The sequence below is a fragment of the Artemia franciscana genome, chromosome 3 (assembly GCF_032884065.1).
Source record: "Artemia franciscana chromosome 3, ASM3288406v1, whole genome shotgun sequence".
NCBI lineage: Eukaryota > Metazoa > Arthropoda > Branchiopoda > Anostraca > Artemiidae > Artemia > Artemia franciscana.
Genome location: NC_088865.1, coordinates 7,431,359 through 7,447,521, shown reverse-complemented (window position 1 = coordinate 7,447,521; position 16,163 = coordinate 7,431,359). Strand labels below are relative to the sequence as shown.

Sequence of the window (16,163 nt, the reverse complement as noted above, 5' to 3'; positions counted from 1 at the left end):
TTAAGGAACCAAAATCTTGACCATCTTACATCGCCGACCCTATGGACGAGCTTATTCTGGAATAATTGTTTAAATATATGTAGCAGTCCAGCTTTCCCGATCGTGGGGCCACCTGTGAATGCGCTCTTCCACATGTTTGGGGGGGGGGGGTAAAAAGTACCAAGCGGGTAAAAAGTAAAGATAGCCAGTTTCTTCCTTATTTCTTCAATAGAACAAAAATTTAGCAGAAATTCTCAGCTTTTACTCTTTTACTATCTTTTACAGCTTTTACTATTACTATCTTTTACAGCTTTTACTATTTTACTTCACTCTTTTACAGCTTTTACTATTCTCAGCCTGTCAGCAATGAGTTTGTGCGAGCGACAGTATTGTACTGTAAACACTTCGGGTGGGTAATGGTAAATTTAATAAGCTCGGCTTTTTCGGTAGTTTTACCGCTAATATTTAGTGCATATCCCTCTTCAATCTCGTTCCACGCCCACGTCCATTATAGGAGACTAAAGTTCGCAGTTGATCTAAATACTATTGTAACAACCCCATGCATCCCAGCATTCAGTTGCACGTGATTTGAAAGTGACGCCTTAGCAAATCAAAAGTGCACTCTTTAAACTGTATTTGTTGAAACCGTATACAGGATAATTACAGCCCTTATCATTGCAAAAACAACAAATATATCTGTAGGGCGCTCCCTTATCACCACCTGAGGACATGCTAAGGGGCCTGGGGGGCTTCTAAATTTTCAGCGGTCTGGCACCACCGATATTTAATGCACAATAAAAAAATGATACTGTGGCAAGACAGGCGTCTGTGCCAAAGGCTCAAACTTCAAAAAAATTCCTTCAAAAACAGTTTTTTGGCTGACCGCAAGGAAGAAATCAATTAATGATTAATTTAAGAAATTTGGTTTTATATATTTTAGCAGCAAAAATGTCCACAAAAACGTTTTTGGAAAGCTGGAAAATTCAGGGGGCGAGTTTTTCACCTGATGTTAAGCAGTCTATCATATTACTAGCAAATTATACATCTTAGGGTACTCCTGGGATATATATTATGGGGTATACAGTTTATATATTCTTGAATCTAAAAGTGAGTAATGTAAAACAAATATTAAATGTTATCCTGAGAAGTTTTTTCGGATTGTAAGAAACATCACAAATCCAAATAGTATTGCAATTAATTTCTTATAAGGAACTTAGAAACTTTGCCTTCAACAACACATTGTATAAACTTACGTGATTGGCTAGGTGGCACGGAGATTATAGGACAGCTCGGACGGCGTTTGTAAAGTTCATAAAGTCGTTCGCAAAGTTCGTACAGTTTCTTCGTTAACCTTCCGTTTTACGTGAGCAAGCATTAAAGTTAAACTTTAGTTATCCTTTTTCGTAAAGCTTATAAAGTTGACCAATAGAGAAAGAGTTCCAGAGCAAAACAACCTCGGATAAATAATAAAAAAAAAATATTAAGTGGATATATATTTGAAACTTGGATAATATTTATAGCGGAAAAATATTTTAAAAAAGTGAAAGTTGCCGTAGAAGTATCTCATATTCTGATAATATTATCTTTATATGCGGGTAAACTATTTACTTTTCTGCCAGAAATGACTCTAATTAAGGTTAAAAGGTTAAACAATGCGCTCTTTGGTTTTATTTTTTTTTTCAATATGATTCTGTGCATTGAAGTAAAGCCTCTTATAAAGTGCTTAGAGAATGCCAGTGTCTAACATAAAGTTGCTTGCATTCAGTGATGTCAAGGATTGTGTGGTAGTCTAAAAGATGGCCATTGATATCAAGCTGGAAACACAGTATGATGTAATTTTGCTGATTTAACATTTATAGAAAGTAAATTCTTTATTTTTTCATTATTATATAAGAAGGAGTTGTTGGAACAACATAAGACAGACATAGACAAGGCATTAATTTCAAATAGTTCCAACAACTCCTTTGATTCTGGTTTAGGTTGGCATACATTTAATAATCCCTCCCACACGGTACTTTTTGAAAAATCTTCACTCATCAGTAATGATTTGGGGATAAAACAGGTGGTTCGGAAATCAATCGAATTTAGTCTCAAAATTAATGATAATATTTCTTTGAACAGGGAATTAGGGGAGTACTCACTAAATTCCTTATACTCAAATTTAATTAAAATGGCCTAACAAAATATTCTACTAAACCGATTTATAATAGTATTGAATCAGTTAAGAAAAATCCTCCGAGACAAGCTGCCAAAAAAGCAAGGTTCTTTTTGTCAGTCCTGGTTGAACTTTGTTGAAGTAAGGATGCAAGGGCTGTTTTTAAAAAAGTTTAAAAAAAAATATTATTAGTGTTAATTCTCACATTTTAATGTAAGTTTATTTATATATACATGTATTTTACTCTCTCTTTGTCGTATTGTGCTGAAGACGGCCCTTGGACATAGGACCGAAATATTCACAGAATTGATTTTCACTGTCTTGAAAAGATTTCCCCTATTGTTTCTACTTTGTATTTGTTTGCTATAAAGTAATTATAAGGAAACCAAAGAAAAGAGAGCAGAATAGAATTCTAAAAATTAGATCTTAATGAATGTGAAGTTTGGAAGAATATCGTGTCTCAGAGCTCTTATTTTGAATCCTGACTGGATCCTGTGGCATTGGGGGGAAGTGAGGGGGGAACCTAAAATTTCGGAAAACGCTTAGAGTTGAGGGATCGGGATGAAACTTGGTGCGAGAAACAAGCTTAAGTCCCAGATACGTAATTGACATAACCGGAACGAATCCGCCCTCTTTGGGGGAGCTGGGGGTGGGAGGGTTAATTCTGAAGAATTAGAAAAAATGAGGTATATTTAACCTACGAAGGAGTGATCGGATCTTAATGAAATTCGATTTTTGGAAGGATGTCGTGTCTCATAGCTCTCGACTAAAATTCCGACCGGATTTGGTGACATTGGGGGGAGTTGGGGGGGGGGCTAAAATCTTGGAAAACGCTCAGAGTGGAGGAATCGGGATGAAACTTGGTGGCAAAACTAATCATAAGTCCTAGATACGTGATTGAAATAACCGGAGCGGATCCGCTCTTTTTGGGGGAGTTTGGGGAGGAGGGTTAATTCTGAAAATTTAAAAAAACTGCGGTATTTTTAACTTAAGAAGGAGTAATCGGATCTTAATGAAATTTAATGTTTAGAAGGATATCATGTCTCAGAGCTCTTATTTTAAATACAAGCCAGATCCGATTAAGGGGAAGTTGAGAGGGGGGGGGGGGCAGAACCTAGCAGAACATAAAATCTTTCAAAACGCTTAGAGGGAAGGGATTGGGATGAAAATTGGTGGGAAGAATAAGCACAAGTCCTAGATACGGGATTGACATAACAGTAGCGGATCTGCTCTCTTTGGGGGAGTTGGGGAGGGGGGAGCGGTTAATTCTAAAAAATTAGAAAAAAATGAGGTATTTTTGACTTACGAAAGAGTGATAGTATCTTAATGAAATTTCATATTAAGAAGGACCTCGAAAATTAGATCTATTATTTTGAATCCCGACCGGATCCAGTGTCATTAGGGGGTGAAACCGGAAATCTTGGAAAACGCTTAAAGCGGAGAGATCAGGATGAAACTTGGTGGATAGAATAAACACAAGTCCAAGATAGGTGACTGACATGACCGGACCAGAGCCACTCTCTTTGGTGGATTTGGGGGGGGGGGGGGTAATTCGGAAAAATTAGAAAAAACGAGGTATTTGTAACATACGACCGGGTGATCATATCTTGATGAAATTTGATATCTAGAAGGATCTTGTGCTTTAGTACTCTCATTTTGAATCTCGACCAGATCCAGTGACATTGAAGGGAGTTGGGAGGGGACCGAAATTATTGGAAAACGTGAAAGTCGAGGTATCTTACGAACCGGTGATCGGATCTTAATGAAACTTCATATATTGAAGAATCTTATGTCTCAGATGCTCCATTTTCAATTCGAATCGGATCCAGGGACATAGAGGGTTGGAGGGGGAGACAGAAATCTTGGAAACCGGAAATCTTGGAAAACCCTTAGAGTGGAGAAATCGGGATGAAACTTGATGGGAAGAATAAGCACAAGTTATAGATACGAGATCGACATAATTGGTACAGACCCGTTGTCTTTGAGCGAGCTGGGGGTTGTTAATTTGGAAAAATAAGAAAAATTGAGGTATTTTTAACTTAAGAACGGGTGACCGGATCTTAATGAAATTTGATATTTAGAAGGAACTCATGTCTCAGAGCTCTTACTTCAAATCCCGACCAGATCTTTTGACATTTGGGGGAGTTGGAGGGAGAGACCGGAAATCTTGGAAAACGCTTATAAATGTCGTAGATACGTGATTGACGTAACCGGACTGGATCCGCTCTCTTTGGTGGAGTTAGGTAGTGGGGTTCGGTTCTTTGGCGAGTCTGGTGCTTCTGGACGTGCTATGACGATGAAAATTGGTAGGCGTGTCACAGAGCTGCACAAATTGACTTGATAAAGTCGTTTTCCCCGATTCGACCATCTGGGGGGCTGAAAGAAGAGGAAAAATTAAAAAATTTGAGGTACTTTTAACTTATGAGTGGGTCGATATTAAGAAGGACCTCGTGACTCAAAGCTCTTATTTTAAATCCCGACCGGCATTAAGCCTTTGATTTTCCTTTTAAAGAAATCTATTGATTCTTAGAATTTTTCTAGAGCTCATCCCATATGAGCTCTTGGCTCTTGGCTCTTCCGACCTCGCCACAAGTGCCATATGAGCTCTTAGCTCTTGTTTAGAGTTTTATTTACAATTGAGCCGGGTCGGTCCTTGCTTACAATTCGTTACCACGAACTGTTTGATTACCCATCAAAATCCAAACAGAGAATAAATAAAAAAAATAACTGAAAGTAAGGAACAACATTTAGACTTAAAACGAACAGAAATTATTCCGTTTATGAAAGGGGCTATCCCTCCTCAGCGTCCCGCTCTTTAAGCTAAAGTTTGACTCTTTCTCACAGCTCTACTTTTTAAAACAATAAAAACTTTAGCGCATCGAGCTGGGCACTTAGGTGGGGATAGCCCCTTTCATATATGTAGTAATATCTGTTTATTTTAAGTTTTAATGTCGCTCCTTGCTTTCTTTTAAAAAAGCTTGTTTTTATTGAGTTTCTAAACGTTTTTGAATTGATGCAAGTTTTGAATTTGGCTCACCGTATATGAATAATTAAAACAAAATTTGCATATTAATTTTACTTCTTTTTTAGCTAATAATAACCTTATAGTAACCTAAGTTTGAATTTTGTTCCAGTTGTTTAAGAATGACTCCTGAACTGTTTAATTAGAATAATAACCTCTTTTAAAAGTTAAAAAAGAAACTTTGGCGTAAGAACGAGCAATTGAGGAGTGGCAGCCCCCTCATGTAAGTAATATTTTCTGTTTGTTTTAAGTTTTAGTGTTGGTTCTTATTTTCATGTGAAAAAAAACTTGTTTTCATGGCACTTGGTATTAACCAAGCGACATATAGCAATCGCAAATTCTGTAGGTCGGTCGGTCTGTCTGTCCCGGTTTTTCTACTTTAGGCACTTCCAGGTAAGCTAGGACGATGAGATTTGGCAGGCGTATCAGGGACCAAATCAGATTAAATTAAAAATAGTCGTCTTCGCAATTTGACCATCTGGGGGGGTGAGTGGGGGTCGGTTAATTCGGAAAAATAGAAAAAAATAAGTATTTTTAACTTACGAACGGGTGATAGGATCTTAATCAAATTTGATGTTTGGAAGGATATCGTGTCTCAGAGCTCTTATTTTAAATCCCGACCAGAGCCGCTGAAATTGGGGGGAGTTAGGGGGGAACTTAAAATCTGGGAAAACGCTTAGAATGTAGGGATCAGGATAAAACTTGGTGGAAAAAACAAGCAGAAGCCCTAGATAAGTGATTGACATAACCGAACGGACTTTCGCTGTTTGGGGGAGTTGGGGAGGGGGAGGTTAATTCTGAAAATTAGAAAAAATGAGGTATTTTTAACTTACGAAGGAGTGATCGGATCTTAATGAAATTTGAAGTTTGGAAGAATATCGTGTCTCAGAGCTCTTATTTTAAATCCTGACTGGATCCAGTGACATTGGGGGGACCTGAGGGGGGGAGCCTACAATCTCAAAAAACGCTTAGAGTTGAGGGATCGGGATGAAAATTGGTGGGAAAAATAAGAACAAGTCCTAAATACGTGATTGACATAACCGGAACGGATCTGCTCTCTTTGAAGGAGTTGGGGGGGGGGAGTTGATTCTGAAAAATTAGAAAAAATGAGGTATTTTTAACTTACGAAGGAGTGATCGGATCTTAATGAAATTTGAGTTTTGGAAATATATCGTGTCTCAAAGCTCTTCTTTTAAATCGCTTAAAGTGGAGATATCAGGATGAAACTTGGTGGAAATAATAAGTACAAGTCCAAGATAGGTGACTGACATGACCGGGATCTCATTAAAATCTCGACTAGATCCGGTGACATTGAAGGGAGTTGGAGGGGGAAACCGAAATTCTTGGAAAACATGAAAATCGAGGTATATTACGAAAGAGTTATCGGATCTTAATGAAATTTCATATTTAGAAGAACCTCGAAACTCAGATCGCTTATTTTAAATCCCAACCGGATCCAGTTTCATTAGAGGGGAGGGGGATCGGAAATCCTGGAAAAATCTTAAAGCGGAGAGATCAGGATGAAACTTGGTGGAAGTAATAAGCACAAGTCCAAGATAGGAGACTGACATAACCGGACCGGATCCGCTCTCTTTGGATGAGTTGGGAGGGGGTGTAATTCGGAAAAATTTGAAAAATGAGGTATTTGTAGCTTGCGAACGGGTGATCAGATCTTGATGAAATTTGATATCTAGAAGGATCTTGTGCTTTCGAACTCTCATTAAAATCTCGATCAGATCCGATGACATTGAAGGGAGTTGGAGGGGGAAACCGAAAACGTCTTAGAAAACGTGAAAATCGAGGTATCTTATGAATGAGTGATCAGATCTTAATGAAACTTGATATATAGAAGAATCTTATGTCTCAGATGCTCCATTTTCAATTTGAATTGGATCCAGGGACTTAGAGGGTTGGAGGGGGAAACAGAAATCTTGGAAACCGGAAATCATGGAAAACCCTTAGAGTGGAGAGATTGGGATGAAACTTGATGGGAAGAATAATCACAAGTTATAGATACGAATTTGACATAATTGGTACGGATCCGTTGTCTTTGAGCGAGCTGGGGGTTGTTAATTTGGAAAAATAAGAAAAATTGAGGTATTTTTAACTTAAGAACGTGTGACTGGATCTTAATGAAATTTGACATTTAGAAGAAACTCATGTCTCAGAGCTCTTATTTCAAATCCCGGCCAGATCTTTTGACATTGGGGGGAGTTGGAGGTGGAAACCGGAAATCTTGGAAAACGCTTATAAATATCGTAGATACTTGATTGACATAATCGGACTGGATCCGCTCTCTTTGGTGGAGTTAGGTGGTGGGGTTCAGTGCTTTGGCGAGATTGGTGCTTCTGGACATGTTAGGACGATGAAAATTGGTCGGCGTCTCAGAGTTCTTCACAAATTGACTTGATAAAGTCGTTTTCCGCGATTCGACCATCTGGGGGGCTGAAGGGAGAGGAAAAATTAAAAAAATTGAGGTATTTTTAGCTTACGAGTGGGTGATCGGATCTTAATGAATTTTGATATTTAGAAGGACTTCGTGACTCAAAGCTCTTATTTTAAATCCCGACCGGCATTAAGCCTCTGATTTTACTTTTAAAGCAATACATTGATTATTATAATTTTGATAGAGCTCATACCATTTGAGCTCTTGGTTCTTCCGACTTCGTCACAAGTGCCATATGAGCTCTTAGCTCTTGTTTATTTAATTGCAGATCGTTTTATAAATAATATCGGAAAGTCAATCTCCCCCTCTGCGGAAAATTTCGTCCCCCACGAGAAATTTTTCTATGGGAATATTCTCCCACGTAACTTAAATTAGCGATATTTACGGAACTAACTTTGTAAGACATAGTAACAGAACCGCCAAAGAGGTCGAAACCATTTTTATGAAAATAAAAATCACAAGCTCAAATGACCGAAATGAATGTATTTATGTTAGTTTTAAGTTTTAATGTTGTTCCTTACTTACAATTGGATAGACTTGTTTTTTTTTTCAATCATAGACAGCGCAAAGCGCTGCCTAAGTAAAGAACGATGAATGTATTATCTATTTCTTTTTTGTTTTGCTTTATTGGTTTTAGAACAGGATACTTTTTATCGTAGGAGTTGTCGTAGAAACTTCAAAAAGTGTTCATTCGATTCGAAATTGAAGGGGCTACTACCATTTTTAATAGTCAATAGTGACTGTAGGGTAGCCCCCTACAGTCCTTTTTTATCATCTCCCTTATCATTTCCTTAATTTTCTAAATTAATATACTCACTTGTTCCTTTATTGTACTCTTTTTACAATCCGTATACACATAACGTGTTTTGATTTAGTTCAACACTTCATTCAGCATTCTCTGAAAGGCTCACCTGAATACTCTTCGTCTTCTTGGAAAGTAAGGTTCAAACATGCATACCTTTCTCAATAACATACACTATGTGTAAACAATGAACGAATTGCCAAACATACAGCCCTATCCTGAGGACTGTGAGGAGGTTAACATCCACAATACTGGACATTTCAACAATGCTGAACTAAATAGTTTTCTTAAAATTTCGATTGGATATGTTTTGGTGAATGATCGACTTGGGGAAGCTGACGTCCCTCCATTCACTTTTGACTCTTAAAAAGGGCACTACGACTTCCGACTTACAATCAAATGAGCCCCATCTGATCCAAGGCTATACGGTTACTCGTTCCGTAAAAACCTTATATGCCGCTGAAATAACTTACGACCCTTGCCAATAGGCTCTGGGGGATCGTTTCCACCCTAAAGACATTGTTAAATGATTTTTGAACTATCAGTAACATATTACAATCACTCTTTCTATGTATACCTTATATGCCCCAGGGTATAACTTACAACCCTTGCCTTGACGACTGTAGGGGTTGTCATACTCAAAGACGTAGTTTGCAGACCTTTTACCTACATTATACAAAATGGTCATCTCAAAATTTTGATTGGATGTGTTTGAGGACATCATGGGCGTGGGAGGGGGGCTAGTTCCCCGTCAATCACTTTTGACTATTAAAAAGGGCACAAGCCCTTTCAATCTCCAATCGAATGAGCTCTTTTGAGCTCATTTCAGGGCACAACAAATAGCCATCTCAAAATTTCTATTAGATGCATTTTGGGAAAATACAAAGTTTGTGTTTGTGTGTGTTGGGGGGAGGGCATCCACCCCGATCCCTCTGAATCTCAAAAAGGGAACTAGAACATCTGATTACCAAGCCAACGAGGACCACTCCTAAGTATATACGATCACCCTTTCTAAGTATGTTTTATATGCCCCCAGGGCATGAACTAATACCTTTTTACTATCAAAAAGGGCGCTAATCCTTTCAATTTTCAATCGAAAGAGCTTTTTTGGAAGTTTCCGGGACGACAAATTGCATTTCAAAATTTCTATCAGATACATTTCGGGAAAATACAAGGTGTGGAGGGGGTATCCACCCTCTGATCACTCTGATTCTTAAAAATGGCCCTGGAACTTCTGATTAGCAATCCAATGAGCCCCACTAAGAAGTTTGTGCAAAAACCCTTTATATATATATACCTATATGCTCCTAGGGCACAGCTTACAACCTTTACCCTGAGGGTTCTGGGAGGGGGGTGTCATCCTTAAAGAAACATTTTCAGGGCCTTTCAATTACGATGAAAAAATTGCTATCTCGAAATTTTGATTGAATGTCTTTGGAGAAATGGTGGGCGTAGGAGGGGGGTTAGTTACCCTCCAATCATTTTTGACTATTAAAAAGGGCACTAGCAATTACCAATCGAATTCGCTCTTTCCGAAGTTTCTAAGACAACAAATGGCTATCTCAAAATATCCATCCGATGCATTTCGGGAAAATACGAGGTGTGCGGGGGGAGGGTATCCACCTTTGGATCACTCTGAATCTCAAAAAGGGCATTGAAACTGCTGATTATTGATCCAATGAGCTCCTCCCCTAAGTTTAAACGATCACCCTTTTTATATATCCTTATTTGCCCCCAGGGGATAACTTAAGACCCTTGCCCTGAGGGCTGTTGGGGGGGGCCATGATCCTCAAATACATAATTTCTGGAATTGTTGAACAAAATGACTATCTCAAAATTTTTATTGGATCGGTTTGGGGAAGTGGTGGGCGTGGGAAGGGGTTAGTTGCCCTCCGATCACTTTAGACATTACTTTAGACATTAGAAAGACATTAATTTCCAATTGAATGAGCCCTTTTCAAAGTTTTTACGACAACCCCTTCGATACAAAGTACCCTGTTCTAATTAAAAAAAAAAGTTAAATAATACATTGTGCCTACACCGTTCTTTACTTAGGCAGCGCTATTGTGCTGCCTAGGTAAGTGAGGCTGTCCGCTTGATTGATTGTCTCGTTACATACCATCCAACTCTTCACCATCACTTATTCATAGTCTTAGCGACATAATCTTCTTAATATTAATTTTCGAATCTATTCCTTCCTCCCTAACTAACCCCGCCTAAGTTTTCTTCTAGGATGCTTAAATCACAGCAGAGCCTCTGCTCTGCTCTTTAGAATTAAGTCTATCTAAAATAAGTTACCCCAAATGGGGTAAAAGTGAAATTTTGGGTTTAAAATCATCTTTTTTGAGTAAAAAGTATATATTTTTAAATTGCTATTTTATAAACCTGTGAGTATTTTTTTCAACTTAAACAATTTAGCGACATATGCAGGCCATGCCATTTCACTCCCCACCACTAAAGTTTTCTCGACTTAAATCTTTGCGCAGTAAAGCACAGCCCCGGTTACTTGCTCAGTCCGTGCCATGCCGTCAAGATACGAATACGTTGACAAGTCAAAGAACCGGTTTTTCTAGTTAGTTGCTGACAAGACAACCATTTTATAATTAATCGTCAATATATCGATAAAGGTTGGCAGCAATTGAAAAATTTAATTCAAGTATTTTAATTAATATTTTCTGCCTCCCTTCAGATGGCAACAAATAGAAAAAGAACATATCAAGACGAATTCCTTAATTACGGTTTTACACAAATAGAAGACAATGGTACAATGAAACCACAGTGTGTTGCATGTATGAAGATACTGACTTCAGAATCTTCAATAAAAAGTCAGTCGAAGAAACATTTAGATAATTTGCATTCCAAACCTGTCTTCCAAACCGCGAGAATACTTTGCAAGTTTATATATATCTCAGTCCTGTGGTGGCGCAGTGGGTTTGACTTTAGCTTGGTAATAGGGGACCCAGAGATCGAATCAGGCTGCAGCAATGTAGTGCAGGGTCGACGCAGGGACCTTAGTAGTCAAGAAGCGTCGTTAATCTGATACAATACAACAATACTTTATATATATATGTTAGAAAAAACAAATATTGAATAGCAACTTGTTTGGTACATTTGATCAGCGTTCAGCAACAAGGGCTAGCTTTGAAGTGGCCTGGTTGATTGCTCTAGAAACCATACACTTTGATAAGGATTTGGTTAAACCGGCTGCTGTAAAAAAGGCAGAGATTATGTGTGGTCAAAAAGAAGCGAAGAAACTGAATTCAGTGCCATTGTCTACGAGAATTATACACGAACGAATTTCTATATTAGCAGAATGTTTGGAGGAACAGGTTATTTTTGCATTAAAACAGGGTAAACATTTCGCTATTCAGCTTGATGAGATCGATTTTAAGTAACGATTTTGATGAAAAAGATTTTAGTAACAATTCACAGCTAATGGTAGATGTTCGCTACAAAGGCGCAGATAATTTTGAAGGGGAATTGCTGTTTTGTTCTCCTCCTGAGTTGAGATCTCGTGGAACTGATGTTTATAATAAAGTAAATGAATGTTTTAATGCGCAAAGTTTAAAATGGGAAAACTGTATTTCTGTATCTTTGGATGGAGCTCCAGCTAGGCTGGGGCATATAAATGGTTTTTCAGCTTTCTTAAAAAAATAACAAAAATATTGAAGTTACTCACTGCATGATCCTTCGCCAGGCCCTTATGGTCAAATATTTAGAGCCTACACTGGAAGCCGTCATGCATGATGTCAACAAGATTGTATATTTTATCAAGGGACATGCACTAAACACGCGGCTATCTTGTTAATTATGTCAGGACGGTAAGGCTGAATATACGGACCTACTTTATTGTATAGAGGTAAGGTGGCTCACTCGCGGAAATGTACTAAATCGATTATGGGCTCTCAAAACTGAAGTCGAAGTTCTTATGGTTAATCAATAAAATATCCTCACAAAACTTGAAGGAAGGATGTTCTCAATTATTCTTTTTTCAAATTTCTTCAATTCTAATTTTTGTTTGTACCATCATAATTATTATTATTATTTGTTACAGTTCCCCGAAATGTCAACCCTCAATTGTACCCCAATTGGTTTTAATTTGTTATATGTATATTACTTATATTGCTATTATTACCGTTATATATTACTAGTACTAGATATTATATTAATAAATTGAACAAATGACGTTTACATTAGATTTTTAGTTATTGTTTTCTTTCCAAAGTTATCATGAGGGGCTATAATATGAAAAATTCTAAAATGAGGTGATTTCGTTTTTTTCTCTTCGTCATGGGGTAATATCAACTTACACAAAAATGTATTGGGGTAATCATTTAAAAAGTTCCCCGACCGCTGATCTAAATGATCATAGGCAGCGCAATGCTGCTACCTAAGTAAAGAGGTAGTGCACCATTTATTTATTTATATTTCTTTTCATTTCACCAAGGCACTTCGTACAAAAGGAGTTGTCGTAGAAAATTCAGAAGGAGCTCATTCAATCGAAAATTGAAACTTCTAGAGCCCTTTTTAAGAGTGAGTTGTCCTTGCCGAAAAGCTACCACAGTGGAGTTGAAATTCTGGAAGCAGGGGTTCGAGTTCTGGTGTCGCTGGTTATTTGGTTGGAACAAGGGTCAATGAGTGACCGTAAGCTCAGCCAGAGCTGATTCAGCTCTAAATGAATACTTGAAGAAATCTGTGGGGGGGGGAGAACATGGGAAGCATTAAGTGATTTGCCTCCAATGACGCAATGCACTCCCGACCGAAGGCAGTGAATGAGGAGATCGGTAACTGCAAATTGGCGACCCTTGGTCAGCATGCGATTTTTTTTTTTTAAGTCAAAAGTGATTGGAGGACAGTCAGCCTCCTTCCAAAGCCTATTTATTTCCCAATCACATCCAATAAAAATTTTGAGACAGTCATTCTGTTGAGTATAGTTTTAAGATCCAGTAGCTATGTCTCTGGGGATGTCAACCCCACCCCTCTCACAGCCTTCGGGGTAGAGGGTTGTAAGCTATTCAATTCGTCCATTGTTTGCGTATAGTGTGATTTAGATAACAGGGCTATGTTTGACCTTTGGTGTCAAAAAGAACCAAGGATATTCAGCTGAAGCCTTCAGATAATATTAAGAGGAGTGTTGAAATAAATCAATACACGTTATACACATACAGGCTGTCGAAAGGGCCACACTCAGGAACGACTAAGGATATTAAATTGGAACTTTAAGGGAATAATTAAGGGGATGATCAATTGACAAAAAGACAATTTTTGCACGCTACCACCGTTACTACAACTTTTACTGCCCATACTACTACTACCGCTACAACTAATACTAAAGTTAAATCAAAACACACCATGCACATACTGATTGTCAATAGAGCATATCAGTAATCACTTAGGAACATGTTACCGTTTCAAGCTGAAACTTTCAGGGCATAATAAGGGGGTTGTTCAACTGACCAAAAGGCAATATGTACATGCTACTGCTACTACTAATGCTGCTGCTGCTACCGACACTACTACTACAATTACAATATTATTACTAATGCCCATACATTTTACTAACACCACTACTGCTAAGGCTAATGGTATGAAGATGAATATTTTAGAAAATACTCAAGGGGAAGTTGAACTGATTCACAACATACTAGGTTGATGCAGATTGTCAAAAGGGGAGTTTTCTGAAATGGCTTAGGGTATTAAGTCCGAAATTTCTTGGAATACTTTTAGGGAAGATCAATTCACCAGAAGGGAGTATGTGCCCGCTGCTGCTAATACTAATATCACTACAGCTACTAGTGCTAGTCCCTCTACTACCTTTGTTGCAACTAATGCTAAGGCTAAGGTGACTTTTCCAAATTTATCCACTGGTGTCGAAACAAAAAAATTGTTGGTGCGTCGTAAAATATGAAATGAAACTGCAATAAATAATTCTTTCTTATGCTCCTCACATTTTTTAATGCGCAGGAACTATTTCCTGAATAAGGATCCCACCTCCAGGTTTCTAAGAACTTAGTTTTCATTCAATGTTTCCCAAAAAGGTTTCATACAAAAAGGTAGGACTGATTTGATCTTCTAAAAACGATTCCATGATTTTTTTTTTCATTTGTTACTTTTAATGTTTTCTTATGATTTACTATTGTTTAGGTTTTGAATCACAATATATTAATGACGATATTCTAGTATATGGAAAGACATTCCAAGATCGATGCGTGTTCCCCAGAAATTTGCAAGAGAAAGACACCATAAAATACGAATTAGAAGTTTTAGTGACTTCATGGTCGGCGGCCAGATAGGAAACTTGAGAAATCGTGAGACACAGCACCCGAGTTTCTCAGTGGACTGAATTTGTTTGGCTAAATGTATTAATATCTTTCTAACATTTGTAGCAGTATCGACCAATTCTCATCTGTACTCAAAACTATCCATACAGGAAAAAGATTGAACTGATAATACTACGAGATTTAGCTTTCTGTAAACTATGATAGGCTAAATTCAAAGTTATTTCTACAACTACTATTCCTAATCTTGAAAGTGCCTAAATAATGTTTTTGATGCTAGAAAGAAGCTTGTGTTTAATACCAATTGAAACTACGAGTAGTACATAAAGAAAGTTTTATTTCTGGTGTCTTTAAATTAAGTGAGAGATAAATTAATAAGTTAAATTATAAATTATAAACATAACAAAATAACGTGTTTCTCTTATTAGGCCAATTTATTTGACACTTTTTCCAAGAAGTAGGCACCATATGCTATAGATATGCACGATTCTCACTCTATCTGCGACTATTTTCTGTATCATCTGCCTCAAACAGTGAACCTAGTACCATTTAACCTGTATCCAGCTACTTTTTGTGGGTATCTGCTGCAGACACGGGGATGCCATGGATATTCTGTGGTAGCCACAACACTTGGCTGGGTAGAGAATTTAAAGTGGCGAAACCCTATATAGGCCAGTGTATTCTCCTGATGAGCCCTTGTGTTGGGTTGTTGTCTCTGAATTATTTGTCTTTATTATTTTTTCTATTGTTTGGTAAATGACGACTTATACTTATTGACGACATGACTGCCTGTCCATGGATTATTCTTTATGGTTGATTGTGTATGGCTATGCTGTTTGACCTATGTGACTGTATGGATGAGTAGGGTTAAGGCCTCATTCAAGTGCTAGTCTATATTAATCACTAATTTAGGAAAACAGTCTTCCTTTTCTCCTTCTGTCTCTCTTTTTTTTTTTTTGTTTGTGTTTGTGCTGTTGCATTGGTGATTTCTCTTTTCATGATATTAGACAGGCCGTGGTAAAAAACTGTAAACAAGCAGTAATTCGTACTAATAGTAACCCAAACCCTATAAAAAATAATTTAATAATAATATACGCATCCAAAAGGCCTTTTTTTTTATGTTGATTCTGAGTGTGTAAAATTTTCTAAGTTCGAAGTTAATCACAAATAGCTACGAGCCCGAGAATATTTTTTACTTGCAGAAAAGCGGGAAACCCTTCGAAAAAGGTTGTGGTCTTGATGAAAATTCCACTAACAAATTCTACGTTTGAGCAGATTCTGCGTGTCTGCGTTTTTGCGTCTGGTTATTGTAGATTTTTGATGCCCTTGTCTTAAAGAAATAATATTTCTTCTCTGGAGAATGATGCCGATTGTTTTTTGAAAGAAGACTACGTTTAATTATTGTTTGTTGTTTATTTTTCAGGGGGGGGGGGAGATGTGGTGATCAATTCAATCCTATGGTCCTAGAAGACTAGGATTGC

General features: G+C 37.6%; 1 protein-coding gene across 2 annotated transcripts in view; it reads left to right on the top strand.

Moving 5' to 3' along the window:
• Positions 1-1,692: 1,692 nt before the first annotated feature.
• The window catches only part of LOC136024820 (cGMP-specific 3',5'-cyclic phosphodiesterase-like), a 186,904-nt gene continuing 172,433 nt past the window's right edge, over positions 1,693-16,163 (top strand). The window contains exon 1 of one of the 2 annotated variants that reach the window (XM_065700299.1): positions 1,693-1,841. The gene's annotated coding sequence lies outside the window, so the exon portion shown is untranslated. Of the gene's footprint in view, positions 1,842-14,431; positions 14,458-16,163 lie in introns of those variants that run through there. The other variant, XM_065700298.1, reaches the window with a different exon arrangement.